The sequence below is a fragment of the Callionymus lyra genome, chromosome 17 (genome assembly GCF_982586985.1).
Source record: "Callionymus lyra chromosome 17, fCalLyr1.hap1.1, whole genome shotgun sequence".
Lineage (NCBI taxonomy): Eukaryota > Metazoa > Chordata > Actinopteri > Syngnathiformes > Callionymidae > Callionymus > Callionymus lyra.
This window is the reverse complement of record NC_141834.1, coordinates 1,396,764-1,419,627: the sequence shown is the minus strand read 5'-3', so window position 1 is coordinate 1,419,627 and position 22,864 is coordinate 1,396,764. Positions and strand designations below refer to the sequence as shown.

Genomic DNA, 22,864 nt, shown 5'->3' with positions numbered 1-22,864 from the left:
GGAAAAATATTCAATTTCAAAAACCAAAAAAGGTGTTGGAGAACTTTCCCTAGGAGAACACTAAGGTTGTAAAAGCAAAGTTCAGTTATCATGACTATTAGGGAAACAGGTAAATTTGGAGGTGGCTTTGTAGATCGACACATTCTAAAAAGATAGGCAACTAGAAAGCAAAATGAATGATAATGAGTCAAAGGTACGTCTGTTTGTAAGGTGGTGAAAGGGTTTAAAAGCGTGATTGAATGGGTACTTTGGTGAACCAACAAAAAAAATGACAGACTGCTGGTCAGCAAGAGGAAAAATATTCAATTTTACGAACTAAATAAGGTGTTGTAGAACATTCCCTAGAAGAACAATAAGGCTTTGTAAATCGAAAGATTCCAAAAAGATAGGTGATTCGAAAGCAAAACAATGTTTGCCACTAGTAAAAAGGTGCCCTGTGTGAGGTTCGAACTCACGACGTTCAGATTATGAGACTGACGCGCTGCCTACTGCGCCAACAAGGCTTGGTGTGCTGACCTGATAATGAGTCAAAGGTACGTCTGTTTGTAAGGTGGTGAAAGGGTTTAAAAGCGTGATTGAATGGGTACTTTGGTGAACCAACAAAAAAAATGACAGACTGCTGGTCAGCAAGAGAAAAAATATTAAATTTTACGAACTAAATAAGGTGTTGTAGAACATTCCCTAGAAGAACAATAAGGCTTTGTAAATCGAAAGATTCCAAAAAGATAGGTGATTCGAAAGCAAAACAATGTTTGCCACTAGTAAAAATGTGCCCTGTGTGAGGTTCGAACTCACGACCTTCAGATTATGAGACTGACGCGCTGCCTACTGCGCCAACAAGGCTTGGTGTGCTGACCTGATAATGAGTCAAAGGTACGTCTGTTTGTAAGGTGGTGAAAGGGTTTAAAAGCGTGATTGAATGGGTACTTTGGTGAACCAACAAAAAAAATGACAGACTGCTGGTCAGCAAGAGGAAAAATATTCAATTTCACAAACCAAAAAAGGTGTTGGAGAACTTTCCCTAGGAGAACACTAAGGTTGTAAAAGCAAAGTTCAGTTATCATGACTATTAGGGAAACAGGTAAATTTGGAGGTGGCTTTGTAGATCGACACATTCTAAAAAGATAGGCAACTAGAAAGCAAAATGAATGTTGACCTTAACATAAACCTGCCCTGTGTGAGGCTTGAACTCACAACCTTCAGATTATGAGACTGACGTGCTGCCTACTGCGCCAACAAGGCTTGGCGTGCTGACCTGACAATGAGTCAAAGTTACGTCTGTTTGTAAGGTTGTGAAGGTTCAAAAGCGTGATTGAATGGGTACTTTGGTGAACCAACTAAAAAAGGAGAGACTGCTGGTCAGCAAGAGGAGAAATATTACATTTTACGTAAGGTGTTGGAGAACTTTCCCTAAGAGAACACTAAGGTTGTAAAAGCAAAATTCAGTTATCATGACAATTAGGGAAACAGGTAAATTTGGAGGTGGCTTTGTAGATCGACACATTCTTAAAAGATAGGCAACTAGAAAGCAACATGAATATTGACCTTAACATAAACCTGCCCTGTGTGAGGCTTGAACTCACGACCTTCAGATTATGAGACTGACGTGCTGCCTACTGCGCCAACAAGGCTTGGTGTGCTGACCTGATAATGAGTCAAAGGTACGTCTGTTTGTAAGGTGGTGAAAGGGTTTAAAAGCGTGATTGAATGGGTACTTTGGTGAACCAACAAAAAAATGACAGACTGCTGGTCAGCAAGAGGAAAAATATTCAATTTTACGAACTAAATAAGGTGTTGTAGAACATTCCCTAGAAGAACAATAAGGCTTTGTAAATCGAAAGATTCCAAAAAGATAGGTGATTCGAAAGCAAAACAATGTTTGCCACTAGTAAAAAGGTGCCCTGTGTGAGGTTCGAACTCACGACCTTCAGATTATGAGACTGACGCGCTGCCTACTGCGCCAATAAGGCTTGGTGTGCTGACCTGATAATGAGTCAAAGGTACGTCTGTTTGTAAGGTGGTGAAAGGGTTTAAAAGCGTGATTGAATGGGTACTTTGGTGAACCAACAAAAAAAATGACAGACTGCTGGTCAGCAAGAGGAAAAATATTCAATTTCACAAACCAAAAAAGGTGTTGGAGAACTTTCCCTAGAAGAACAATAAGGCTTTGTAAATCGAAAGATTCCAAAAAGATAGGTGATTCGAAAGCAAAACAATGTTTGCCACTAGTAAAAAGGTGCCCTGTGTGAGGTTCGAACTCACGACCTTCAGATTATGAGACTGACGCGCTGCCTACTGCGCCAACAAGGCTTGGTGTGCTGACCTGATAATGAGTCAAAGGTACGTCTGTTTGTAAGGTGGTGAAAGGGTTTAAAAGCGTGATTGAATGGGTACTTTGGTGAACCAACAAAAAAAATGACAGACTGCTGGTCAGCAAGAGGAAAAATATTAAATTTTACGAACTAAATAAGGTGTTGTAGAACATTCCCTAGAAGAACAATAAGGCTTTGTAAATCGAAAGATTCCAAAAAGATAGGTGATTCGAAAGCAAAACAATGTTTGCCACTAGTAAAAAGGTGCCCTGTGTGAGGTTCGAACTCACGACCTTCAGATTATGAGACTGACGCACTGCCTACTGCGCCAACAAGGCTTGGTGTGCTGACCTGATAATGAGTCAAAGGTACGTCTGTTTGTAAGGTGGTGAAAGGGTTTAAAAGCGTGATTGAATGGGTACTTTGGTGAACCAACAAAAAAATGACAGACTGCTGGTCAGCAAGAGGAAAAATATTCAATTTTACGAACTAAATAAGGTGTTGTAGAACATTCCCTAGAAGAACAATAAGGCTTTGTAAATCGAAAGATTCCAAAAAGATAGGTGATTCGAAAGCAAAACAATGTTTGCCACTAGTAAAAAGGTGCCCTGTGTGAGGCTTGAACTCACGACCTTCAGATTATGAGACTGACGCGCGGCCTACTGCGCCAACAAGGCTTGGTGTGCTGACCTGACAATGAGTCAAAGTTACGTCTGTTTGTAAGGTTGTGAAGGTTCAAAAGCGTGATTGAATGGGTACTTTGGTGAACCAACTAAAAAAGGAGAGACTGCTGGTCAGCAAGAGGAGAAATATTAAATTTTACGTAAGGTGTTGGAGAACTTTCCCTAAGAGAACACTAAGGTTGTAAAAGCAAAGTTCAGTTATCATGACAATTAGGGAAACAGGTAAATTTGGAGGTGGCTTTGTAGATCGACACATTCTTAAAAGATAGGCAACTAGAAAGCAACATGAATATTGACCTTAACATAAACCTGCCCTGTGTGAGGCTTGAACTCACGACCTTCAGATTATGAGACTGACGTGCTGCCTACTGCGCCAACAAGGCTTGGTGTGCTGACCTGATAATGAGTCAAAGGTACGTCTGTTTGTAAGGTGGTGAAAGGGTTTAAAAGCGTGATTGAATGGGTACTTTGGTGAACCAACAAAAAAATGACAGACTGCTGGTCAGCAAGAGGAAAAATATTCAATTTTACGAACTAAATAAGGTGTTGTAGAACATTCCCTAGAAGAACAATAAGGCTTTGTAAATCGAAAGATTCCAAAAAGATAGGTGATTCGAAAGCAAAACAATGTTTGCCACTAGTAAAAAGGTGCCCTGTGTGAGGTTCGAACTCACGACCTTCAGATTATGAGACTGACGCGCTGCCTACTGCGCCAATAAGGCTTGGTGTGCTGACCTGATAATGAGTCAAAGGTACGTCTGTTTGTAAGGTGGTGAAAGGGTTTAAAAGTGTGATTGAATGGGTACTTTGGTGAACCAACAAAAAAAATGACAGACTGCTGGTCAGCAAGAGGAAAAATATTCAATTTCACAAACCAAAAAAGGTGTTGGAGAACTTTCCCTAGGAGAACACTAAGGTTGTAAAAGCAAAGTTCAGTTATCATGACTATTAGGGAAACAGGTAAATTTGGAGGTGGCTTTGTAGATCGACACATTCTAAAAAGATAGGCAACTAGAAAGCAAAATGAATGTTGACCTTAACATAAAGCTGCCCTGTGTGAGGCTTGAACTCACGACCTTCAGATTATGAGACTGACGCGCTGCCTACTGCGCCAACAAGGCTTGGCGTGCTGACCTGACAATGAGTCAAAGTTACGTCTGTTTGTAAGGTTGTGAAGGTTTAAAAGCGTGATTGAATGGGTACTTTGGTGAACCAACTAAAAAAGGAGAGACTGCTGGTCAGCAAAAGGAAAAATATTCAATTTTACGTAAGGTGTTGGAGAACTTTCCCTAAGAGAACACTAAGGTTGTAAAAGCAAAGTTCAGTGATCATGACTATTAGGGAAACAGGTAAATTTGGAGGTGGCTTTGTAGATCGACACATTCTAAAAAGATAGGCATCTAGAAAGCAAAATGAATGTTGACCTAAACATAAAGCTGCCCTGTGTGAGGCTTGAACTCACGACCTTCAGATTATGAGACTGACGCGCTGCCTACTGTGCCAACAAGGCTTGGCGTGCTGACCTGACAATGAGTCAAAGTTACGTCTGTTTGTAAGGTTGTGAAGGTTTAAAAGCGTGATTGAATGGGTACTTTGGTGAACCAACTAAAAAAGGAGAGACTGCTGGTCAGCAAAAGGAAAAATATTCAATTTTACGTAAGGTGTTGGAGAACTTTCCCTAAGAGAACACTAAGGTTGTAAAAGCAAAGTTCAGTGATCATGACTATTAGGGAAACAGGTAAATTTGGAGGTGGCTTTGTATATCGACACATTCTTAAAAGATAGGCATCTAGAAAGCAAAATGAATGTTGACTTTAACATAAACCTGCCCTGTGTGAGGCTTGAACTCACGACCTTCAGATTATGAGACTGACGCGCTGCCTACTGCGCCAACAAGGCTTGGCATGCTCACCTGACAATTAGTCAAAGGTACGTCTGTTTGTAAGGTGGTGAAAGGGTTTAAAAGCGTGATTGAATGGGTACTTTGGTGAACCAACAAAAAAATGACAGACTACTAATCAGCAAGAGGGAAAATATTCAATTTTACGAACTAAATAAGGTGTTGTAGAACATTCCCTAGAAGAACAATAAGGCTTTGTAAATCGAAAGATTCCAAAAAGATAGGTGATTCGAAAGCAAAACAATGTTTGCCACTAGTAAAAAGGTGCCCTGTGTGAGGTTCGAACTCACGACCTTCAGATTATGAGACTGACGCGCTGCCTACTGCGCCAACAAGGCTTGGTGTGCTGACCTGATAATGAGTCAAAGGTACGTCTGTTTGTAAGGTGGTGAAAGGGTTTAAAAGCGTGATTGAATGGGTACTTTGGTGAACCAACAAAAAAAATGACAGACTGCTGGTCAGCAAGAGGAAAAATATTCAATTTCACAAACCAAAAAAGGTGTTGGAGAACTTTCCCTAGGAGAACACTAAGGTTGTAAAAGCAAAGTTCAGTTATCATGACTATTAGGGAAACAGGTAAATTTGGAGGTGGCTTTGTAGATCGACACATTCTAAAAAGATAGGCAACTAGAAAGCAAAATGAATGTTGACCTTAACATAAACCTGCCCTGCGTGAGGCTTGAACTCACGACCTTCAGATTATGAGACTGACGTGCTGCCTACTGCGCCAACAAGGCTTGGTGTGCTGACCTGATAATGAGTCAAAGGTACGTCTGTTTGTAAGGTGGTGAAAGGGTTTAAAAGCGTGATTGAATGGGTACTTTGGTGAACCAACTAAAAAAGGAGAGACTGCTGGTCAGCAAAAGGAAAAATATTCAATTTTACGTAAGGTGTTGGAGAACTTTCCCTAAGAGAACACTAAGGTTGTAAAAGCAAAGTTCAGTGATCATGACTATTAGGGAAACAGGTAAATTTGGAGGTGGCTTTGTATATCGACACATTCTTAAAAGATAGGCATCTAGAAAGCAAAATGAATGTTGACTTTAACATAAACCTGCCCTGTGTGAGGCTTGAACTCACGACCTTCAGATTATGAGACTGACGCGCTGCCTACTGCGCCAACAAGGCTTGGCATGCTCACCTGACAATTAGTCAAAGGTACGTCTGTTTGTAAGGTGGTGAAAGGGTTTAAAAGCGTGATTGAATGGGTACTTTGGTGAACCAACAAAAAAATGACAGACTACTAATCAGCAAGAGGGAAAATATTCAATTTTACGAACTAAATAAGGTGTTGTAGAACATTCCCTAGAAGAACAATAAGGCTTTGTAAATCGAAAGATTCCAAAAAGATAGGTGATTCGAAAGCAAAACAATGTTTGCCACTAGTAAAAAGGTGCCCTGTGTGAGGTTCGAACTCACGAACTTCAGATTATGAGACTGACGCGCTGCCTACTGCGCCAACAAGGCTTGGTGTGCTGACCTGATAATGAGTCAAAGGTACGTCTGTTTGTAAGGTGGTGAAAGGGTTTAAAAGCGTGATTGAATGGGTACTTTGGTGAACCAACAAAAAAAATGACAGACTGCTGGTCAGCAAGAGGAAAAATATTCAATTTCACAAACCAAAAAAGGTGTTGGAGAACTTTCCCTAGGAGAACACTAAGGTTGTAAAAGCAAAGTTCAGTTATCATGACTATTAGGGAAACAGGTAAATTTGGAGGTGGCTTTGTAGATCGACACATTCTAAAAAGATAGGCAACTAGAAAGCAAAATGAATGTTGACCTTAACATAAACCTGCCCTGCGTGAGGCTTGAACTCACGACCTTCAGATTATGAGACTGACGTGCTGCCTACTGCGCCAACAAGGCTTGGTGTGCTGACCTGATAATGAGTCAAAGGTACGTCTGTTTGTAAGGTGGTGAAAGGGTTTAAAAGCGTGATTGAATGGGTACTTTGGTGAACCAACAAAAAAATGACAGACTGCTGGTCAGCAAGAGGAAAAAAATTCAATTTCACAAACCAAAAAAGGTGTTGGAGAACTTTCCCTAGGAGAACACTAAGGTTGTAAAAGCAAAGTTCAGTTATCATGACTATTAGGGAAACAGGTAATATTGGAGGTGGCTTTGTAGATCGACACATTCTAAAAAGATAGGCAACTAGAAAGCAAAATGAATGTTGACCTTAACATAAACCTGACCTGTGTGAGGCTTGAACTCATGACCTTCAGATTATGAGACTGACGCGCTGCCTACTGCGCCAACAAGGCTTGGTGTGCTGAGCCGACAATGAGTCAAAGGTACGTCTGTTTGTAAGGTGGTGAAAGGGTTTAAAAGCGTGATTGAATGGGTACTTTGGTGAACCAACAAAAAAATGACAGACTGCTGGTCAGCAAGAGGAAAAATATTCAATTTTACGAACTAAATAAGGTGTTGTAGAACATTCCCTAGAAGAACAATAAGGCTTTGTAAATCGAAAGATTCCAAAAAGATAGGTGATTCGAAAGCAAAACAATGTTTGCCACTAGTAAAAAGGTGCCCTGTGTGAGGTTCGAACTCACGACGTTCAGATTATGAGACTGACGCGCTGCCTACTGCGCCAACAAGGCTTGGTGTGCTGACCTGATAATGAGTCAAAGGTACGTCTGTTTGTAAGGTGGTGAAAGGGTTTAAAAGCGTGATTGAATGGGTACTTTGGTGAACCAACAAAAAAAATGACAGACTGCTGGTCAGCAAGAGAAAAAATATTAAATTTTACGAACTAAATAAGGTGTTGTAGAACATTCCCTAGAAGAACAATAAGGCTTTGTAAATCGAAAGATTCCAAAAAGATAGGTGATTCGAAAGCAAAACAATGTTTGCCACGAGTAAAAAGGTGCCCTGCGTGAGGTTCGAACTCACGACCTTCAGATTATGAGACTGACGCGCTGCCTACTGCGCCAACAAGGCTTGGTGTGCTGACCTGATAATGAGTCAAAGGTACGTCTGTTTGTAAGGTGGTGAAAGGGTTTAAAAGTGTGATTGAATGGGTACTTTGGTGAACCAACAAAAAAAATGACAGACTGCTGGTCAGCAAGAGGAAAAATATTCAATTTTACGAACTAAATAAGGTGTTGTAGAACATTCCCTAGAAGAACAATAAGGCTTTGTAAATCGAAAGATTCCAAAAAGATAGGTGATTCGAAAGCAAAACAATGTTTGCCACTAGTAAAAAGGTGCCCTGTGTGAGGTTCGAACTCACGACGTTCAGATTATGAGACTGACGCGCTGCCTACTGCGCCAACAAGGCTTGGTGTGCTGACCTGATAATGAGTCAAAGGTACGTCTGTTTGTAAGGTGGTGAAAGGGTTTAAAAGCGTGATTGAATGGGTACTTTGGTGAACCAACAAAAAAAATGACAGACTGCTGGTCAGCAAGAGGAAAAATATTCAATTTCACAAACCAAAAAAGGTGTTGGAGAACTTTCCCTAGGAGAACACTAAGGTTGTAAAAGCAAAGTTCAGTTATCATGACTATTAGGGAAACAGGTAAATTTGGAGGTGGCTTTGTAGATCGACACATTCTAAAAAGATAGGCAACTAGAAAGCAAAATGAATGTTGACCTTAACATAAACCTGCCCTGTGTGAGGCTTGAACTCACGACCTTCAGATTATGAGACTGACGCGCTGCCTACTGCGCCAACAAGGCTTGGCATGCTAACCTGACAATTAGTCAAAGGTACGTCTGTTTGTAAGGTGGTGAAAGGGTTTAAAAGCGTGATTGAATGGGTACTTTGGTGAACCAACAAAAAAATGACAGACTGCTGGTCAGCAAGAGGAAAAATATTCAATTTTACGAACTAAATAAGGTGTTGTAGAACATTCCCTAGAAGAACAATAAGGCTTTGTAAATCGAAAGATTCCAAAAAGATAGGTGATTCGAAAGCAAAACAATGTTTGCCACTAGTAAAAAGGTGCCCTGTGTGAGGCTTGAACTCACGACCTTCAGATTATGAGACTGACGCGCTGCCTACTGCGCCAACAAGGCTTGGCGTGCTGACCTGACAATGAGTCAAAGTTACGTCTGTTTGTAAGGTTGTGAAGGTTCAAAAGCGTGATTGAATGGGTACTTTGGTGAACCAACTAAAAAAGGAGAGACTGCTGGTCAGCAAGAGGAGAAATATTAAATTTTACGTAAGGTGTTGGAGAACTTTCCCTAAGAGAACACTAAGGTTGTAAAAGCAAAGTTCAGTTATCATGAAAATTAGGGAAACAGGTAAATTTGGAGGTGGCTTTGTAGATCGACACATTCTTAAAAGATAGGCAACTAGAAAGCAACATGAATATTGACCTTAACATAAACCTGCCCTGTGTGAGGCTTGAAATCACGACCTTTAGATTATGAGACTGACGTGCTGCCTACTGCGCCAACAAGGCTTGGTGTGCTGACCTGATAATGAGTCAAAGGTACGTCTGTTTGTAAGGTGGTGAAAGGGTTTAAAAGCGTGATTGAATGGGTACTTTGGTGAACCAACAAAAAAATGACAGACTGCTGGTCAGCAAGAGGAAAAATATTCAATTTTACGAACTAAATAAGGTGTTGTAGAACATTCCCTAGAAGAACAATAAGGCTTTGTAAATCGAAAGATTCCAAAAAGATAGGTGATTCGAAAGCAAAACAATGTTTGCCACTAGTAAAAAGGTGCCCTGTGTGAGGTTCAAACTCACGACCTTCAGATTATGAGACTGACGCGCTGCCTACTGCGCCAATAAGGCTTGGTGTGCTGACCTGATAATGAGTCAAAGGTACGTCTGTTTGTAAGGTGGTGAAAGGGTTTAAAAGCGTGATTGAATGGGTACTTTGGTGAACCAACAAAAAAAATGACAGACTGCTGGTCAGCAAGAGGAAAAATATTCAATTTCACAAACCAAAAAAGGTGTTGGAGAACTTTCCCTAGGAGAACACTAAGGTTGTAAAAGCAAAGTTCAGTTATCATGACTATTAGGGAAACAGGTAAATTTGGAGGTGGCTTTGTAGATCGACACATTCTAAAAAGATAGGCAACTAGAAAGCAAAATGAATGTTGACCTTAACATAAAGCTGCCCTGTGTGAGGCTTGAACTCACGACCTTCAGATTATGAGACTGACGCGCTGCCTACTGCGCCAACAAGGCTTGGCGTGCTGACCTGACAATGAGTCAAAGTTACGTCTGTTTGTAAGGTTGTGAAGGTTTAAAAGCGTGATTGAATGGGTACTTTGGTGAACCAACTAAAAAAGGAGAGACTGCTGGTCAGCAAAAGGAAAAATATTCAATTTTACGTAAGGTGTTGGAGAACTTTCCCTAAGAGAACACTAAGGTTGTAAAAGCAAAGTTCAGTGATCATGACTATTAGGGAAACAGGTAAATTTGGAGGTGGCTTTGTAGATCGACACATTCTAAAAAGATAGGCATCTAGAAAGCAAAATGAATGTTGACCTAAACATAAAGCTGCCCTGTGTGAGGCTTGAACTCACGACCTTCAGATTATGAGACTGACGCGCTGCCTACTGCGCCAACAAGGCTTGGCGTGCTGACCTGACAATGAGTCAAAGTTACGTCTGTTTGTAAGGTTGTGAAGGTTTAAAAGCGTGATTGAATGGGTACTTTGGTGAACCAACTAAAAAAGGAGAGACTGCTGGTCAGCAAGAGGAAAAATATTCAATTTTACGTAAGGTGTTGGAGAACTTTCCCTAAGAGAACACTAAGGTTGTAAAAGCAAAGTTCAGTGATCATGACTATTAGGGAAACAGGTAAATTTGGAGGTGGCTTTGTAGATCGACACATTCTTAAAAGATAGGCATCTAGAAAGCAAAATGAATGTTGACCTTAACATAAACCTGCCCTGTGTGAGGCTTGAACTCACGACCTTCAGATTATGAGACTGACGCGCTGCCTACTGCGCCAACAAGGCTTGGCATGCTCACCTGACAATTAGTCAAAGGTACGTCTGTTTGTAAGGTGGTGAAAGGGTTTAAAAGCGTGATTGAATGGGTACTTTGGTGAACCAACAAAAAAATGACAGACTACTAATCAGCAAGAGGGAAAATATTCAATTTTACGAACTAAATAAGGTGTTGTAGAACATTCCCTAGAAGAACAATAAGGCTTTGTAAATCGAAAGATTCCAAAAAGATAGGTGATTCGAAAGCAAAACAATGTTTGCCACTAGTAAAAAGGTGCCCTGTGTGAGGCTTGAACTCACGACCTTCAGATTATGAGACTGACGCCCTGCCTACTGCGCCAACAAGGCTTGGCGTGCTGAACCGACAATGAGTCAAAGGTACGTCTGTTTGTAAGGTGGTGAAAGGGTTTAAAAGCGTGATTGAATGGGTACTTTGGTGAACCAACAAAAAAAATGACAGACTGCTGGTCAGCAAGAGGAAAAATATTCAATTTTACGAACTAAATAAGGTGTTGTAGAACATTCCCTAGAAGAAAAATAAGGCTTTGTAAATCGAAAGATTCCAAAAAGATAGGTGATTCGAAAGCAAAACAATGTTTGCCACTAGTAAAAAGGTGCCCTGTGTGAGGTTTGAACTCACGACCTTCAGATTATGAGACTGACGCGCTGCCTACTGCGCCAACAAGGCTTGTTGTGCTGACCTGATAATGAGTCAAAGGTACGTTTGTTTGTAAGGTGGTGAAGGTTTAAAAGCGTGATTGAATGGGTACTTTGGTGAACCAACAAAAAAAATGACAGACTGCTGGTCAGCAAGGGGAAAAATATTCAATTTCACGAACTAAATAAGGTGTTGGAGAACTTTCCTTAGAAGAACACTAAGGTTGTAAAAGCAAAGTTCAGTTATCATGACTATTAGGGTAACAGGTACATTTGGAGGTGGCTTTGTAGATTGACACATTCTTAAAAGATAGGCAACTAGAAAGCAACATGAATGTTGACCTTAACATAAACCTGCCCTGTGTGAGGCTTGAACTCACGACCTTCAGATTATGAGACTGACGCACTGCCTACTGCGCCAACAAGGCTTGGCGTGCTGAGCTGACATTGAGTCAAAGATACGTCTGTTTGTAAGGTGGTGAAAGGGTTTAAAAGCGTGATTGAATGGGTACTTTGGTGAACCAACAAAAAAATGACAGACTGCTGGTCAGCAAGGGGAAAAATATTCAATTTCACGAACTTAATAAGGTGTTGGAGAACTTTCCCTAGAAGAACACTAAGGTTGTAAAAGCAAAGTTCAGTTATCATGACTATTAGGGAAACAGGTAAATTTGGAGGTGGCTTTGTAGATCGACACATTCTATAAAGATAGGCAACTAGAAAGCAAAATGAATGTTGACCTTAACATAAAGCTGCCCTGTGTGAGGCTTGAACTCATGACCTTCAGATTATGAGACTGACGCGCTGCCTACTGCGCCAACAAGGCTTGGCGTGCTGAGCCGACAATGAGTCAAAGGTACGTCTGTTTGTAAGGTGGTGAAGGTTTAAAAGCGTGATTGAATGGGTACTTTGGTGAACCAACAAAAAAATGACAGACTGCTAATCAGCAAGAGGAAAAATATTCAATTTTACGAACTAAATAAGGTGTTGTAGAACATTCCCTAGAAGAACAACAAGGCTTTGTAAATCGAAACATTCCAAAAAGATAGGTTATTCGAAAGCAAAACAATGTTTGCCACTAGTAAAAAGGTGCCCTGTGTGAGGCTTGAACTCACGACCTTCAGATTATGAGACTGACGCGCTGCCTACTGCGCCAACAAGGCTTGGCGTGCTGACCTGACAATGAGTCAAAGTTACGTCTGTTTGTAAGGTTGTGAAAGGGTTTAAAATCGTGATTGAATGGGTACTTTGGTGAACCAACAAAAAAATGACAGACTGCTGGTCAGCAAGGGGAAAAATATTCAATTTTACGAACTAAATAAGGTGTTGTAGAACATTCCCTAGAAGAACAATAAGGCTTTGTAAATCGAAAGATTGCTAAAAGATAGGTGATTCGAAAGCAAAACAATGTTTGCCACTAGTAAAAAGGTGCCCTGTGTGAGGCTTGAACTCACGACCTTCAGATTATGAGACTGACGCGCTGCCTACTGCGCCAACAAGGCTTGGCGTGCTGACCTGACAATGAGTCAAAGTTACGTCTGTTTGTAAGGTTGTGAAAGGGTTTAAAAGCGTGATTGAATGGGTACTTTGGTGAACCAACTAAAAAAGGAGAGACTGCTGGTCAGCAAGAGGAGAAATATACAATTTTACGTAAGGTGTTGGAGAACTTTCCCTAAGAGAACACTAAGGTTGTAAAAGCAAAGTTCAGTTATCATGACTATTAGGGAAACAGGTAAATTTGGAGGTGGCTTTGTAGATCGACACATTCTAAAAAGATGGGGAACTAGAAAGCAACATGAATGTTGAACTTAACATAAACCTGCCCTGTGTGAGGCTTGAACTCACGACCTTCAGATTATGAGACTGACACGCTGCCTACTGCGCCAACAAGGCTTGGCGTGCTGAGCTGACAATGAGTCAAAGATACGTCTGTTTGTAAGGTGGTGAAAGGGTTTAAAAGCGTGATTGAATGGGTACTTTGGTGAACCAACAAAAAAATGACAGACTGCTGGTCAGCAAGAGGAAAAATATTCAATTTCACAAACCAAAAAAGGTGTTGGAGAACTTTCCCTAGGAGAACACTAAGGTTGTAAAAGCAAAGTTCAGTTATCATGACTATTAGGGAAACAGGTAAATTTGGAGGTGGCTTTGTAGATCGACACATTCTAAAAAGATAGGCAACTAGAAAGCAAAATGAATGTTGACCTTAACATAAAGCTGCCCTGTGTGAGGCTTGAACTCACGACCTTCAGATTATGAGACTGACGCGCTGCCTACTGCGCCAACAAGGCTTGGCGTGCTGAGCCGACAATGAGTCAAAGGTACGTCTGTTTGTAAGGTGGTGAAGGTTTAAAAGCGTGATTGAATGGGTACTTTGGTGAACCAACAAAAAAAATGACAGACTGATGGTCAGCAAGAAAAATATTCAATTTCATGAACTAAATAAGGTGTTGGACAACTTTCCCTAGGAGAACACTAAGGTTGTAAAAGCAAAGTTCAGTGATCATGACTATTAGGGAAACAGGTAAATTTGGAGGTGGCTTTGTAGATCGACACATTCTTAAAAGATAGGCATCTAGAAAGCAAAATGAATGTTGACCTTAACATAAACCTGCCCTGTGTGAGGCTTGAACTCACGACCTTCAGATTATGAGACTGACGCGCTGCCTACTGCGCCAACAAGGCTTGGCATGCTCACCTGACAATTAGTCAAAGGTACGTCTGTTTGTAAGGTGGTGAAGGTTTAAAAGCGTGATTGAATGGGTACTTTGGTGAACCAACAAAAAAATGACAGACTGCTAATCAGCAAGAGGAAAAATATTCAATTTTACGAACTAAATAAGGTGTTGTAGAACATTCCCTAGAAGAACAATAAGGATTTGTAAATCGAAACATTCCAAAAAGATAGGTGATTCGAAAGCAAAACAATGTTTGCCACTAGTAAAAAGGTGCCCTGTGTGAGGCTTGAACTCACGACCTTCAGATTATGAGACTGACGCGCTGCCTACTGCGCCAACAAGGCTTGGCGTGCTGACCTGACAATGAGTCAAAGTTACGTCTGTTTGTAAGGTTGTGAAAGGGTTTAAAATCGTGATTGAATGGGTACTTTGGTGAACCAACAAAAAAATGACAGACTGCTGGTCAGCAAGAGGAAAAATATTCAATTTTACGAACCAAATAAGGTGTTGTAGAACATTCCCTAGAAGAACAATAAGGCTTTGTAAATCGAAAGATTGCAAAAAGATAGGTGATTCGAAAGCAAAACAATGTTTGCCACTAGTAAAAAGGTGCCCTGTGTGAGGCTTGAACTCACGACCTTCAGATTATGAGATTGACGCGCTGCCTACTGCGCCAACAAGGCTTGGCGTGCTGACCTGACAATGAGTCAAAGTCACGTCTGTTTGTAAGGTTGTGAAGGTTTCAAAGCGTGATTGAATGGGTACTTTGGTGAACCAACTAAAAAAGGAGAGACTGCTGGTCAGCAAGAGGAGAAATATTCAATTTTACGTAAGGTGTTGGAGAACTTTCCCTAAGAGAACACTTAGGTTGTAAAAGCAAAGTTCAGTTATCATGACTATTAGGGAAACAGGTAAATTTAGAGGTGGCTTTGTAGATCGACACATTCTAAAAAGATGGGGAACTAGAAAGCAACATGAATGTTGACCTTAAAATAAACCTGCCCTGTGTGAAGCTTGAACTCATGACCTTCAGATTATGAGACTGACGCGCTGCCTACTGCGCCAACAAGGCTTGGCGTGCTGAGCTGACAATGAGTCAAAGATACGTCTGTTTGTAAGGTGGTGAAAGGGTTTAAAAGCGTGATTGAATGGGTACTTTGGTGAACCAACAAAAAAATGACAGACTGCTGGTCAGCAAGAGGAAAAATATTCAATTTCACAAACCAAAAAAGGTGTTGGAGAACTTTCCCTAGGAGAACACTAAGGTTGTAAAAGCAAAGTTCAGTGATCATGACTATTACGGAAACAGGTAAATTTGGAGGTGGCTTTGTAGATCGACACATTCTTAAAAGATAGGCATCTAGAAAGCAAAATGAATGTTGACCTTAACATAAACCTGCCCTGTGTGAGGCTTGAACTCACGACCTTCAGATTATGAGACTGACGCGCTGCCTACTGCGCCAACAAGGCTTGGCATGCTCACCTGACAATTAGTCAATGGTACGTCTGTTTGTAAGGTGGTGAAGGTTTAAAAGCGTGATTGAATGGGTACTTTGGTGAACCAACAAAAAAATGACAGACTGCTAATCAGCAAGAGGAAAAATATTCAATTTTACGAACTAAATAAGGTGTTGTAGAACATTCCCTAGAAGAACAATAAGGCTTTGTAAATCGAAACATTCCAAAAAGATAGGTGATTCGAAAGCAAAACAATGTTTGCCACTAGTAAAAAGGTGCCCTGTGTGAGGCTTGAACTCACGACCTTCAGATTATGAGACTGACGCGCTGCCTACTGCGCCAACAAGGCTTGGCGTGCTGACCTGACAATGAGTCAAAGTTACGTCTGTTTGTAAGGTTGTGAAAGGGTTTAAAAGCGTGATTGAATGGGTACTTTGGTGAACCAACTAAAAAAGGAGAGACTGCTGGTCAGCAAGAGGAGAAATATTCAATTTTACGTAAGGTGTTGGAGAACTTTCCCTAAGAGAACACTAAGGTTGTAAAAGCAAAGTTCAGTTATCATGACTATTAGGGAAACAGGTAAATTTGGAGATGGCTTTGTAGATCGACACATTCTAAAAAGATGGGGAACTAGAAAGCAACATGAATGTTGACCTTAACATAAACCTGCCCTGTGTGAGGCTTGAACTCACGACCTTCAGATTATGAGACTGACACGCTGCCTACTGTGCCAACAAGGCTTGGCGTGCTGAGCTGACAATGAGTCAAAGATACGTCTGTTTGTAAGGTGGTGAAAGGGTTTAAAAGCGTGATTGAATGGGTACTTTGGTGAACCAACAAAAAAATGACAGACTGCTGGTCAGCAAGAGGAAAAATATTCAATTTCACAAACCAAAAAAGGTGTTGGAGAACTTTCCCTAGGAGAACACTAAGGTTGTAAAAGCAAAGTTCAGTTATCATGACTATTAGGGAAACAGGTAAATTTGGAGGTGGCTTTGTAGATCGACACATTCTAAAAAGATAGGCAACTAGAAAGCAAAATGAATGTTGACCTTAACATAAAGCTGCCCTGTGTGAGGCTTGAACTCACAACCTTCAGATTATGAGACTGACGCGCTGCCTACTGCGCCAACAAGGCTTGGTGTGCTGAGCCGACAATGAGTCAAAGGTACGTCTGTTTGTAAGGTGGTGAAGGTTTAAAAGCGTGATTGAATGGGTACTTTGGTGAACCAACAAAAAAAATGACAGACTGATGGTCAGCAAGAAAAATATTCAATTTCATGAACTAAATAAGGTGTTGGACAACTTTCCCTAGGAGAACACTAAGGTTGTAAAAGCAAAGTTCAGTGATCATGACTATTAGGGAAACAGGTAAATTTGGAGGTGGCTTTGTAGATCGACACATTCTTAAAAGATAGGCATCTAGAAAGCAAAATGAATGTTGACCTTAACATAAACCTGCCCTGTGTGAGGCTTGAACTCACGACCTTCAGATTATGAGACTGACGCGCTGCCTACTGCGCCAACAAGGCTTGGCGTGCTGACCTGACAATGAGTCAAAGTTACGTCTGTTTGTAAGGTTGTGAAAGGGTTTAAAAGCGTGATTGAATGGGTACTTTGGTGAACCAACTAAAAAAGGAGAGACTGCTGGTCAGCAAGAGGAGAAATATTCAATTTTACGTAAGGTGTTGGAGAACTTTCCCTAAGAGAACACTAAGGTTGTAAAAGCAAAGTTCAGTTATCATGACTATTAGGGAAACAGGTAAATTTGGAGGTGGCTTTGTAGATCGACACATTCTAAAAAGATGGGGAACTAGAAAGCAACATGAATGTTGACCTTAACATAAACCTGCCCTGTGTGAGGCTTGAACTCACGACCTTCAGATTATGAGACTGACACGCTGCCTACTGTGCCAACAAGGCTTGGCGTGCTGAGCTGACAATGAGTCAAAGATACGTCTGTTTGTAAGGTGGTGAAAGGGTTTAAAAGCGTGATTGAATGGGTACTTTGGTGAACCAACAAAAAAATGACAGACTGCTGGTCAGCAAGAGGAAAAATATTCAATTTCACAAACCAAAAAAGGTGTTGGAGAACTTTCCCTAGGAGAACACTAAGGTTGTAAAAGCAAAGTTCAGTTATCATGACTATTAGGGAAACAGGTAAATTTGGAGGTGGCTTTGTAGATCGACACATTCTAAAAAGATAGGCAACTAGAAAGCAAAATGAATGTTGACCTTAACATAAAGCTGCCCTGTGTGAGGCTTGAACTCACGACCTTCAGATTATGAGACTGACGCGCTGCCTACTGCGCCAACAAGGCTTGGTGTGCTGAGCCGACAATGAGTCAAAGGTACGTCTGTTTGTAAGGTGGTGAAGGTTTAAAAGCGTGATTGAATGGGTACTTTGGTGAACCAACAAAAAAAATGACAGACTGATGGTCAGCAAGAAAAATATTCAATTTCATGAACTAAATAAGGTGTTGGACAACTTTCCCTAGGAGAACACTAAGGTTGTAAAAGCAAAGTTCAGTGATCATGACTATTAGGGAAACAGGTAAATTTGGAGGTGGCTTTGTAGATCGACACATTCTTAAAAGATAGGCATCTAGAAAGCAAAATGAATGTTGACCTTAACATAAACCTGCCCTGTGTGAGGCTTGAACTCACAACCTTCAGATTATGAGACTGACGCGCTGCCTACTGCGCCAACAAGGCTTGGCATGCTCACCTGACAATTAGTCAAAGGTACGTCTGTTTGTAAGGTGGTGAATGTTTAAAAGCGTGATTGAATGGGTACTTTGGTGAACCAACAAAAAAATGACAGACTGCTAATCAGCAAGAGGAAAAATATTCAATTTTACGAACTAAATAAGGTGTTGTAGAACATTCCCTAGAAGAACAATAAGGATTTGTAAATCGAAACATTCCAAAAAGATAGGTGATTCGAAAGCAAAACAATGTTTGCCACTAGTAAAAAGGTGCCCTGTGTGAGGCTTGAACTCACGACCTTCAGATTATGAGACTGACGCGCTGCCTACTGCGCCAACAAGGCTTGGCGTGCTGACCTGACAATGAGTCAAAGTTACGTCTGTTTGTAAGGTTGTGAAAGGGTTTAAAATCGTGATTGAATGGGTACTTTGGTGAACCAACAAAAAAATGACAGACTGCTGGTCAGCAAGAGGAAAAATATTCAATTTTACGAACTAAATAAGGTGTTGTAGAACATTCCCTAGAAGAACAATAAGGCTTTGTAAATCGAAAGATTGCAAAAAGATAGGTGATTCGAAAGCAAAACAATGTTTGCCACTAGTAAAAAGGTGCCCTGTGTGAGGCTTGAACTCGCGACCTTCAGATTATGAGACTGACGCGCTGCCTACTGCGCCAACAAGGCTTGGCGTGCTGACCTGACAATGAGTCAAAGTTACGTCTGTTTGTAAGGTTGTGAAGGTTTCAAAGCGTGATTGAATGGGTACTTTGGTGAACCAACTAAAAAAGGAGAGACTGCTGGTCAGCAAGAGGAGAAATATTCAATTTTACGTAAGGTGTTGGAGAACTTTCCCTAAGAGAACACTAAGGTTGTAAAAGCAAAGTTCAGTTATCATGACTATTAGGGAAACAGGTAAATTTAGAGGTGGCTTTGTAGATCGACACATTCTAAAAAGATGGGGAACTAGAAAGCAACATGAATGTTGACCTTAACATAAACCTGCCCTGTGTGAGGCTTGAACTCATGACCTTCAGATTATGAGACTGACGCGCTGCCTACTGCGCCAACAAGGCTTGGCGTGCTGAGCTGACAATGAGTCAAAGATACGTCTGTTTGTAAGGTGGTGAAAGGGTTTAAAAGCGTGATTGAATGGGTACTTTGGTGAACCAACAAAAAAATGACAGACTGCTGGTCAGCAAGAGGAAAAATATTCAATTTCACAAACCAAAAAAGGTGTTGGAGAACTTTCCCTAGGAGAACACTAAGGTTGTAAAAGCAAAGTTCAGTTATCATGACTATTAGGGAAACAGGTAAATTTGGAGGTGGCTTTGTAGATCGACACATTCTAAAAAGATAGGCAACTAGAAAGCAAAATGAATGTTGACCTTAACATAAAGCTGCCCTGTGTGAGGCTTGAACTCACAACCTTCAGATTATGAGACTGACGCGCTGCCTACTGCGCCAACAAGGCTTGGCATGCTGACGTGACAATTAGTCAAAGGTACGTCTGTTTGTAAGGTGGTGAAAGGGTTTAAAAGCGTGATTGAATGTGTACTTTGGTGAACCAACAAAAAAATGACAGACTGCTGGTCAGCAAGAGGAAAAATATTCAATTTTACGAACTAAATAAGGTGTTGTAGAACATTCCCTAGAAGAACAATAAGGCTTTGTAAATCGAAACATTCCAAAAAGATAGGTGATTCGAAAGCAAAACAATGTTTGCCACTAGTAAAAAGGTGCCCTGTGAGAGGCTTGAACTCACGACCTTCAGATTATGAGACTGACGCGCTGCCTACTGCGCCAACAAGGCTTGGCATGCTGAACCGACAATGAGTCAAAGGTACGTCTGTTTGTAAGGTGGTGAAAGGGTTTAAAAGCGTGATTGAATGGGTACTTTTGGGAACCAACAAAAAAAATGACAGACTGCTGGTCAGCAAGAGGAAAAATATTCAATTTTACGAACTAAATAAGGTGTTGTAGAACATTCCCTAGAAGAACAATTAGGCTTTGTAAATCGAAAGATTCCAAAAAGATAGGTGATTCAAAAGCAAAACAATGTTTGCCACTAGTAAAAAGGTGCCCTGTATGAGGTTCGAACTCACGACCTTCAGATTATGAGACTGACGCGCTGCCTACTGTGCCAACAAGGCTTGGTGTGCTGACCTGACAATGAGTCAAAGTTACGTCTGTTTGTAAGGTTGTGAAGGTTTCAAAGCGTGATTGAATGGGTACTTTGGTGAACCAACTAAAAAAGGAGAGACTGCTGGTCAGCAAGAGGAGAAATATTCAATTTTACGTAAGGTGTTGGAGAACTTTCCCTAAGAGAACACTTAGGTTGTAAAAGCAAAGTTCAGTTATCATGACTATTAGGGAAACAGGTAAATTTAGAGGTGGCTTTGTAGATCGACACATTCTAAAAAGATGGGGAACTAGAAAGCAACATGAATGTTGACCTTAAAATAAACCTGCCCTGTGTGAGGCTTGAACTCATGACCTTCAGATTATGAGACTGACGCGCTGCCTACTGCGCCAACAAGGCTTGGCGTGCTGAGCTGACAATGAGTCAAAGATACGTCTGTTTGTAAGGTGGTGAAAGGGTTTAAAAGCGTGATTGAATGGGTACTTTGGTGAACCAACAAAAAAATGACAGACTGCTGGTCAGCAAGAGGAAAAATATTCAATTTCACAAACCAAAAAAGGTGTTGGAGAACTTTCCCTAGGAGAACACTAAGGTTGTAAAAGCAAAGTTCAGTGATCATGACTATTACGGAAACAGGTAAATTTGGAGGTGGCTTTGTAGATCGACACATTCTTAAAAGATAGGCATCTAGAAATCAAAATGAATGTTGACCTTAACATAAACCTGCCCTGTGTGAGGCTTGAACTCACGACCTTCAGATTATGAGACTGACGCGCTGCCTACTGCGCCAACAAGGCTTGGCATGCTCACCTGACAATTAGTCAATGGTACGTCTGTTTGTAAGGTGGTGAAGGTTTAAAAGCGTGATTGAATGGGTACTTTGGTGAACCAACAAAAAAATGACAGACTGCTAATCAGCAAGAGGAAAAATATTCAATTTTACGAACTAAATAAGGTGTTGTAGAACATTCCCTAGAAGAACAATAAGGCTTTGTAAATCGAAACATTCCAAAAAGATAGGTGATTCGAAAGCAAAACAATGTTTGCCACTAGTAAAAAGGTGCCCTGTGTGAGGCTTGAACTCACGACCTTCAGATTATGAGACTGACGCGCTGCCTACTGCGCCAACAAGGCTTGGCGTGCTGACCTGACAATGAGTCAAAGTTACGTCTGTTTGTAAGGTTGTGAAAGGGTTTAAAAGCGTGATTGAATGGGTACTTTGGTGAACCAACTAAAAAAGGAGAGACTGCTGGTCAGCAAGAGGAGAAATATTCAATTTTACGTAAGGTGTTGGAGAACTTTCCCTAAGAGAACACTAAGGTTGTAAAAGCAAAGTTCAGTTATCATGACTATTAGGGAAACAGGTAAATTTGGAGGTGGCTTTGTAGATCGACACATTCTAAAAAGATGGGGAACTAGAAAGCAACATGAATGTTGACCTTAACATAAACCTGCCCTGTGTGAGGCTTGAACTCACGACCTTCAGATTATGAGACTGACACGCTGCCTACTGTGCCAACAAGGCTTGGCGTGCTGAGCTGACAATGAGTCAAAGATACGTCTGTTTGTAAGGTGGTGAAAGGGTTTAAAAGCGTGATTGAATGGGTACTTTGGTGAACCAACAAAAAAATGACAGACTGCTGGTCAGCAAGAGGAAAAATATTCAATTTCACAAACCAAAAAAGGTGTTGGAGAACTTTCCCTAGGAGAACACTAAGGTTGTAAAAGCAAAGTTCAGTTATCATGACTATTAGGGAAACAGGTAAATTTGGAGGTGGCTTTGTAGATCGACACATTCTAAAAAGATAGGCAACTAGAAAGCAAAATGAATGTTGACCTTAACATAAAGCTGCCCTGTGTGAGGCTTGAACTCACGACCTTCAGATTATGAGACTGACGCGCTGCCTACTGCGCCAACAAGGCTTGGTGTGCTGAGCCGACAATGAGTCAAAGGTACGTCTGTTTGTAAGGTGGTGAAGGTTTAAAAGCGTGATTGAATGGGTACTTTGGTGAACCAACAAAAAAAATGACAGACTGATGGTCAGCAAGAAAAATATTCAATTTCATGAACTAAATAAGGTGTTGGACAACTTTCCCTAGGAGAACACTAAGGTTGTAAAAGCAAAGTTCAGTGATCATGACTATTAGGGAAACAGGTAAATTTGGAGGTGGCTTTGTAGATCGACACATTCTTAAAAGATAGGCATCTAGAAAGCAAAATGAATGTTGACCTTAACATAAACCTGCCCTGTGTGAGGCTTGAACTCACGACCTTCAGATTATGAGACTGACGCGCTGCCTACTGCGCCAACAAGGCTTGGCATGCTGACGTGACAATTAGTCAAAGGTACGTCTGTTTGTAAGGTGGTGAAAGGGTTTAAAAGCGTGATTGAATGTGTACTTTGGTGAACC

General features: G+C 40.9%; 45 non-coding genes across 45 annotated transcripts; all 45 read right to left on the bottom strand.

The window, feature by feature from the left end:
- Positions 1 to 430: 430 nt before the first annotated feature.
- trnam-cau (transfer RNA methionine (anticodon CAU)) lies at positions 431 to 503 on the bottom strand. Its single transcript has one exon. It is a non-coding gene; the product is annotated as a tRNA-Met (tRNA).
- Positions 504 to 770: 267 nt separating this feature from the next.
- trnam-cau (transfer RNA methionine (anticodon CAU)) lies at positions 771 to 843 on the bottom strand. The gene has a single exon. It is a non-coding gene; the product is annotated as a tRNA-Met (tRNA).
- Positions 844 to 1,897: 1,054 nt separating this feature from the next.
- On the bottom strand, positions 1,898 to 1,970 carry trnam-cau (transfer RNA methionine (anticodon CAU)). The gene has a single exon. It is a non-coding gene; the product is annotated as a tRNA-Met (tRNA).
- Positions 1,971 to 2,237: 267 nt separating this feature from the next.
- On the bottom strand, positions 2,238 to 2,310 carry trnam-cau (transfer RNA methionine (anticodon CAU)). The gene has a single exon. It is a non-coding gene; the product is annotated as a tRNA-Met (tRNA).
- A 267-nt stretch (positions 2,311 to 2,577) lies between these two features.
- trnam-cau (transfer RNA methionine (anticodon CAU)) lies at positions 2,578 to 2,650 on the bottom strand. The gene has a single exon. It is a non-coding gene; the product is annotated as a tRNA-Met (tRNA).
- Positions 2,651 to 2,916: 266 nt separating this feature from the next.
- Positions 2,917 to 2,989, bottom strand: trnam-cau (transfer RNA methionine (anticodon CAU)). Its single transcript has one exon. It is a non-coding gene; the product is annotated as a tRNA-Met (tRNA).
- A 1,054-nt stretch (positions 2,990 to 4,043) lies between these two features.
- trnam-cau (transfer RNA methionine (anticodon CAU)) lies at positions 4,044 to 4,116 on the bottom strand. Its single transcript has one exon. It is a non-coding gene; the product is annotated as a tRNA-Met (tRNA).
- A 316-nt stretch (positions 4,117 to 4,432) lies between these two features.
- On the bottom strand, positions 4,433 to 4,505 carry trnam-cau (transfer RNA methionine (anticodon CAU)). The gene has a single exon. It is a non-coding gene; the product is annotated as a tRNA-Met (tRNA).
- A 316-nt stretch (positions 4,506 to 4,821) lies between these two features.
- trnam-cau (transfer RNA methionine (anticodon CAU)) lies at positions 4,822 to 4,894 on the bottom strand. The gene has a single exon. It is a non-coding gene; the product is annotated as a tRNA-Met (tRNA).
- Positions 4,895 to 5,160: 266 nt separating this feature from the next.
- Positions 5,161 to 5,233, bottom strand: trnam-cau (transfer RNA methionine (anticodon CAU)). The gene has a single exon. It is a non-coding gene; the product is annotated as a tRNA-Met (tRNA).
- A 717-nt stretch (positions 5,234 to 5,950) lies between these two features.
- Positions 5,951 to 6,023, bottom strand: trnam-cau (transfer RNA methionine (anticodon CAU)). The gene has a single exon. It is a non-coding gene; the product is annotated as a tRNA-Met (tRNA).
- A 266-nt stretch (positions 6,024 to 6,289) lies between these two features.
- trnam-cau (transfer RNA methionine (anticodon CAU)) lies at positions 6,290 to 6,362 on the bottom strand. The gene has a single exon. It is a non-coding gene; the product is annotated as a tRNA-Met (tRNA).
- Positions 6,363 to 7,425: 1,063 nt separating this feature from the next.
- Positions 7,426 to 7,498, bottom strand: trnam-cau (transfer RNA methionine (anticodon CAU)). Its single transcript has one exon. It is a non-coding gene; the product is annotated as a tRNA-Met (tRNA).
- Positions 7,499 to 7,765: 267 nt separating this feature from the next.
- On the bottom strand, positions 7,766 to 7,838 carry trnam-cau (transfer RNA methionine (anticodon CAU)). Its single transcript has one exon. It is a non-coding gene; the product is annotated as a tRNA-Met (tRNA).
- Positions 7,839 to 8,105: 267 nt separating this feature from the next.
- Positions 8,106 to 8,178, bottom strand: trnam-cau (transfer RNA methionine (anticodon CAU)). The gene has a single exon. It is a non-coding gene; the product is annotated as a tRNA-Met (tRNA).
- A 326-nt stretch (positions 8,179 to 8,504) lies between these two features.
- On the bottom strand, positions 8,505 to 8,577 carry trnam-cau (transfer RNA methionine (anticodon CAU)). The gene has a single exon. It is a non-coding gene; the product is annotated as a tRNA-Met (tRNA).
- A 266-nt stretch (positions 8,578 to 8,843) lies between these two features.
- On the bottom strand, positions 8,844 to 8,916 carry trnam-cau (transfer RNA methionine (anticodon CAU)). The gene has a single exon. It is a non-coding gene; the product is annotated as a tRNA-Met (tRNA).
- A 1,054-nt stretch (positions 8,917 to 9,970) lies between these two features.
- On the bottom strand, positions 9,971 to 10,043 carry trnam-cau (transfer RNA methionine (anticodon CAU)). The gene has a single exon. It is a non-coding gene; the product is annotated as a tRNA-Met (tRNA).
- A 316-nt stretch (positions 10,044 to 10,359) lies between these two features.
- On the bottom strand, positions 10,360 to 10,432 carry trnam-cau (transfer RNA methionine (anticodon CAU)). The gene has a single exon. It is a non-coding gene; the product is annotated as a tRNA-Met (tRNA).
- Positions 10,433 to 10,748: 316 nt separating this feature from the next.
- On the bottom strand, positions 10,749 to 10,821 carry trnam-cau (transfer RNA methionine (anticodon CAU)). Its single transcript has one exon. It is a non-coding gene; the product is annotated as a tRNA-Met (tRNA).
- A 606-nt stretch (positions 10,822 to 11,427) lies between these two features.
- On the bottom strand, positions 11,428 to 11,500 carry trnam-cau (transfer RNA methionine (anticodon CAU)). The gene has a single exon. It is a non-coding gene; the product is annotated as a tRNA-Met (tRNA).
- Positions 11,501 to 11,824: 324 nt separating this feature from the next.
- trnam-cau (transfer RNA methionine (anticodon CAU)) lies at positions 11,825 to 11,897 on the bottom strand. The gene has a single exon. It is a non-coding gene; the product is annotated as a tRNA-Met (tRNA).
- Positions 11,898 to 12,222: 325 nt separating this feature from the next.
- On the bottom strand, positions 12,223 to 12,295 carry trnam-cau (transfer RNA methionine (anticodon CAU)). Its single transcript has one exon. It is a non-coding gene; the product is annotated as a tRNA-Met (tRNA).
- A 264-nt stretch (positions 12,296 to 12,559) lies between these two features.
- On the bottom strand, positions 12,560 to 12,632 carry trnam-cau (transfer RNA methionine (anticodon CAU)). Its single transcript has one exon. It is a non-coding gene; the product is annotated as a tRNA-Met (tRNA).
- Positions 12,633 to 12,898: 266 nt separating this feature from the next.
- Positions 12,899 to 12,971, bottom strand: trnam-cau (transfer RNA methionine (anticodon CAU)). Its single transcript has one exon. It is a non-coding gene; the product is annotated as a tRNA-Met (tRNA).
- A 318-nt stretch (positions 12,972 to 13,289) lies between these two features.
- On the bottom strand, positions 13,290 to 13,362 carry trnam-cau (transfer RNA methionine (anticodon CAU)). The gene has a single exon. It is a non-coding gene; the product is annotated as a tRNA-Met (tRNA).
- Positions 13,363 to 13,687: 325 nt separating this feature from the next.
- Positions 13,688 to 13,760, bottom strand: trnam-cau (transfer RNA methionine (anticodon CAU)). Its single transcript has one exon. It is a non-coding gene; the product is annotated as a tRNA-Met (tRNA).
- A 321-nt stretch (positions 13,761 to 14,081) lies between these two features.
- On the bottom strand, positions 14,082 to 14,154 carry trnam-cau (transfer RNA methionine (anticodon CAU)). The gene has a single exon. It is a non-coding gene; the product is annotated as a tRNA-Met (tRNA).
- Positions 14,155 to 14,418: 264 nt separating this feature from the next.
- On the bottom strand, positions 14,419 to 14,491 carry trnam-cau (transfer RNA methionine (anticodon CAU)). The gene has a single exon. It is a non-coding gene; the product is annotated as a tRNA-Met (tRNA).
- A 266-nt stretch (positions 14,492 to 14,757) lies between these two features.
- On the bottom strand, positions 14,758 to 14,830 carry trnam-cau (transfer RNA methionine (anticodon CAU)). The gene has a single exon. It is a non-coding gene; the product is annotated as a tRNA-Met (tRNA).
- Positions 14,831 to 15,544: 714 nt separating this feature from the next.
- trnam-cau (transfer RNA methionine (anticodon CAU)) lies at positions 15,545 to 15,617 on the bottom strand. Its single transcript has one exon. It is a non-coding gene; the product is annotated as a tRNA-Met (tRNA).
- Positions 15,618 to 15,881: 264 nt separating this feature from the next.
- On the bottom strand, positions 15,882 to 15,954 carry trnam-cau (transfer RNA methionine (anticodon CAU)). Its single transcript has one exon. It is a non-coding gene; the product is annotated as a tRNA-Met (tRNA).
- A 716-nt stretch (positions 15,955 to 16,670) lies between these two features.
- trnam-cau (transfer RNA methionine (anticodon CAU)) lies at positions 16,671 to 16,743 on the bottom strand. Its single transcript has one exon. It is a non-coding gene; the product is annotated as a tRNA-Met (tRNA).
- A 321-nt stretch (positions 16,744 to 17,064) lies between these two features.
- Positions 17,065 to 17,137, bottom strand: trnam-cau (transfer RNA methionine (anticodon CAU)). The gene has a single exon. It is a non-coding gene; the product is annotated as a tRNA-Met (tRNA).
- Positions 17,138 to 17,853: 716 nt separating this feature from the next.
- On the bottom strand, positions 17,854 to 17,926 carry trnam-cau (transfer RNA methionine (anticodon CAU)). The gene has a single exon. It is a non-coding gene; the product is annotated as a tRNA-Met (tRNA).
- Positions 17,927 to 18,247: 321 nt separating this feature from the next.
- On the bottom strand, positions 18,248 to 18,320 carry trnam-cau (transfer RNA methionine (anticodon CAU)). The gene has a single exon. It is a non-coding gene; the product is annotated as a tRNA-Met (tRNA).
- A 264-nt stretch (positions 18,321 to 18,584) lies between these two features.
- Positions 18,585 to 18,657, bottom strand: trnam-cau (transfer RNA methionine (anticodon CAU)). Its single transcript has one exon. It is a non-coding gene; the product is annotated as a tRNA-Met (tRNA).
- A 655-nt stretch (positions 18,658 to 19,312) lies between these two features.
- On the bottom strand, positions 19,313 to 19,385 carry trnam-cau (transfer RNA methionine (anticodon CAU)). The gene has a single exon. It is a non-coding gene; the product is annotated as a tRNA-Met (tRNA).
- Positions 19,386 to 19,710: 325 nt separating this feature from the next.
- Positions 19,711 to 19,783, bottom strand: trnam-cau (transfer RNA methionine (anticodon CAU)). Its single transcript has one exon. It is a non-coding gene; the product is annotated as a tRNA-Met (tRNA).
- Positions 19,784 to 20,389: 606 nt separating this feature from the next.
- trnam-cau (transfer RNA methionine (anticodon CAU)) lies at positions 20,390 to 20,462 on the bottom strand. Its single transcript has one exon. It is a non-coding gene; the product is annotated as a tRNA-Met (tRNA).
- A 316-nt stretch (positions 20,463 to 20,778) lies between these two features.
- trnam-cau (transfer RNA methionine (anticodon CAU)) lies at positions 20,779 to 20,851 on the bottom strand. Its single transcript has one exon. It is a non-coding gene; the product is annotated as a tRNA-Met (tRNA).
- Positions 20,852 to 21,176: 325 nt separating this feature from the next.
- trnam-cau (transfer RNA methionine (anticodon CAU)) lies at positions 21,177 to 21,249 on the bottom strand. Its single transcript has one exon. It is a non-coding gene; the product is annotated as a tRNA-Met (tRNA).
- Positions 21,250 to 21,513: 264 nt separating this feature from the next.
- On the bottom strand, positions 21,514 to 21,586 carry trnam-cau (transfer RNA methionine (anticodon CAU)). The gene has a single exon. It is a non-coding gene; the product is annotated as a tRNA-Met (tRNA).
- A 716-nt stretch (positions 21,587 to 22,302) lies between these two features.
- On the bottom strand, positions 22,303 to 22,375 carry trnam-cau (transfer RNA methionine (anticodon CAU)). Its single transcript has one exon. It is a non-coding gene; the product is annotated as a tRNA-Met (tRNA).
- A 321-nt stretch (positions 22,376 to 22,696) lies between these two features.
- trnam-cau (transfer RNA methionine (anticodon CAU)) lies at positions 22,697 to 22,769 on the bottom strand. The gene has a single exon. It is a non-coding gene; the product is annotated as a tRNA-Met (tRNA).
- Positions 22,770 to 22,864: the final 95 nt, after the last annotated feature.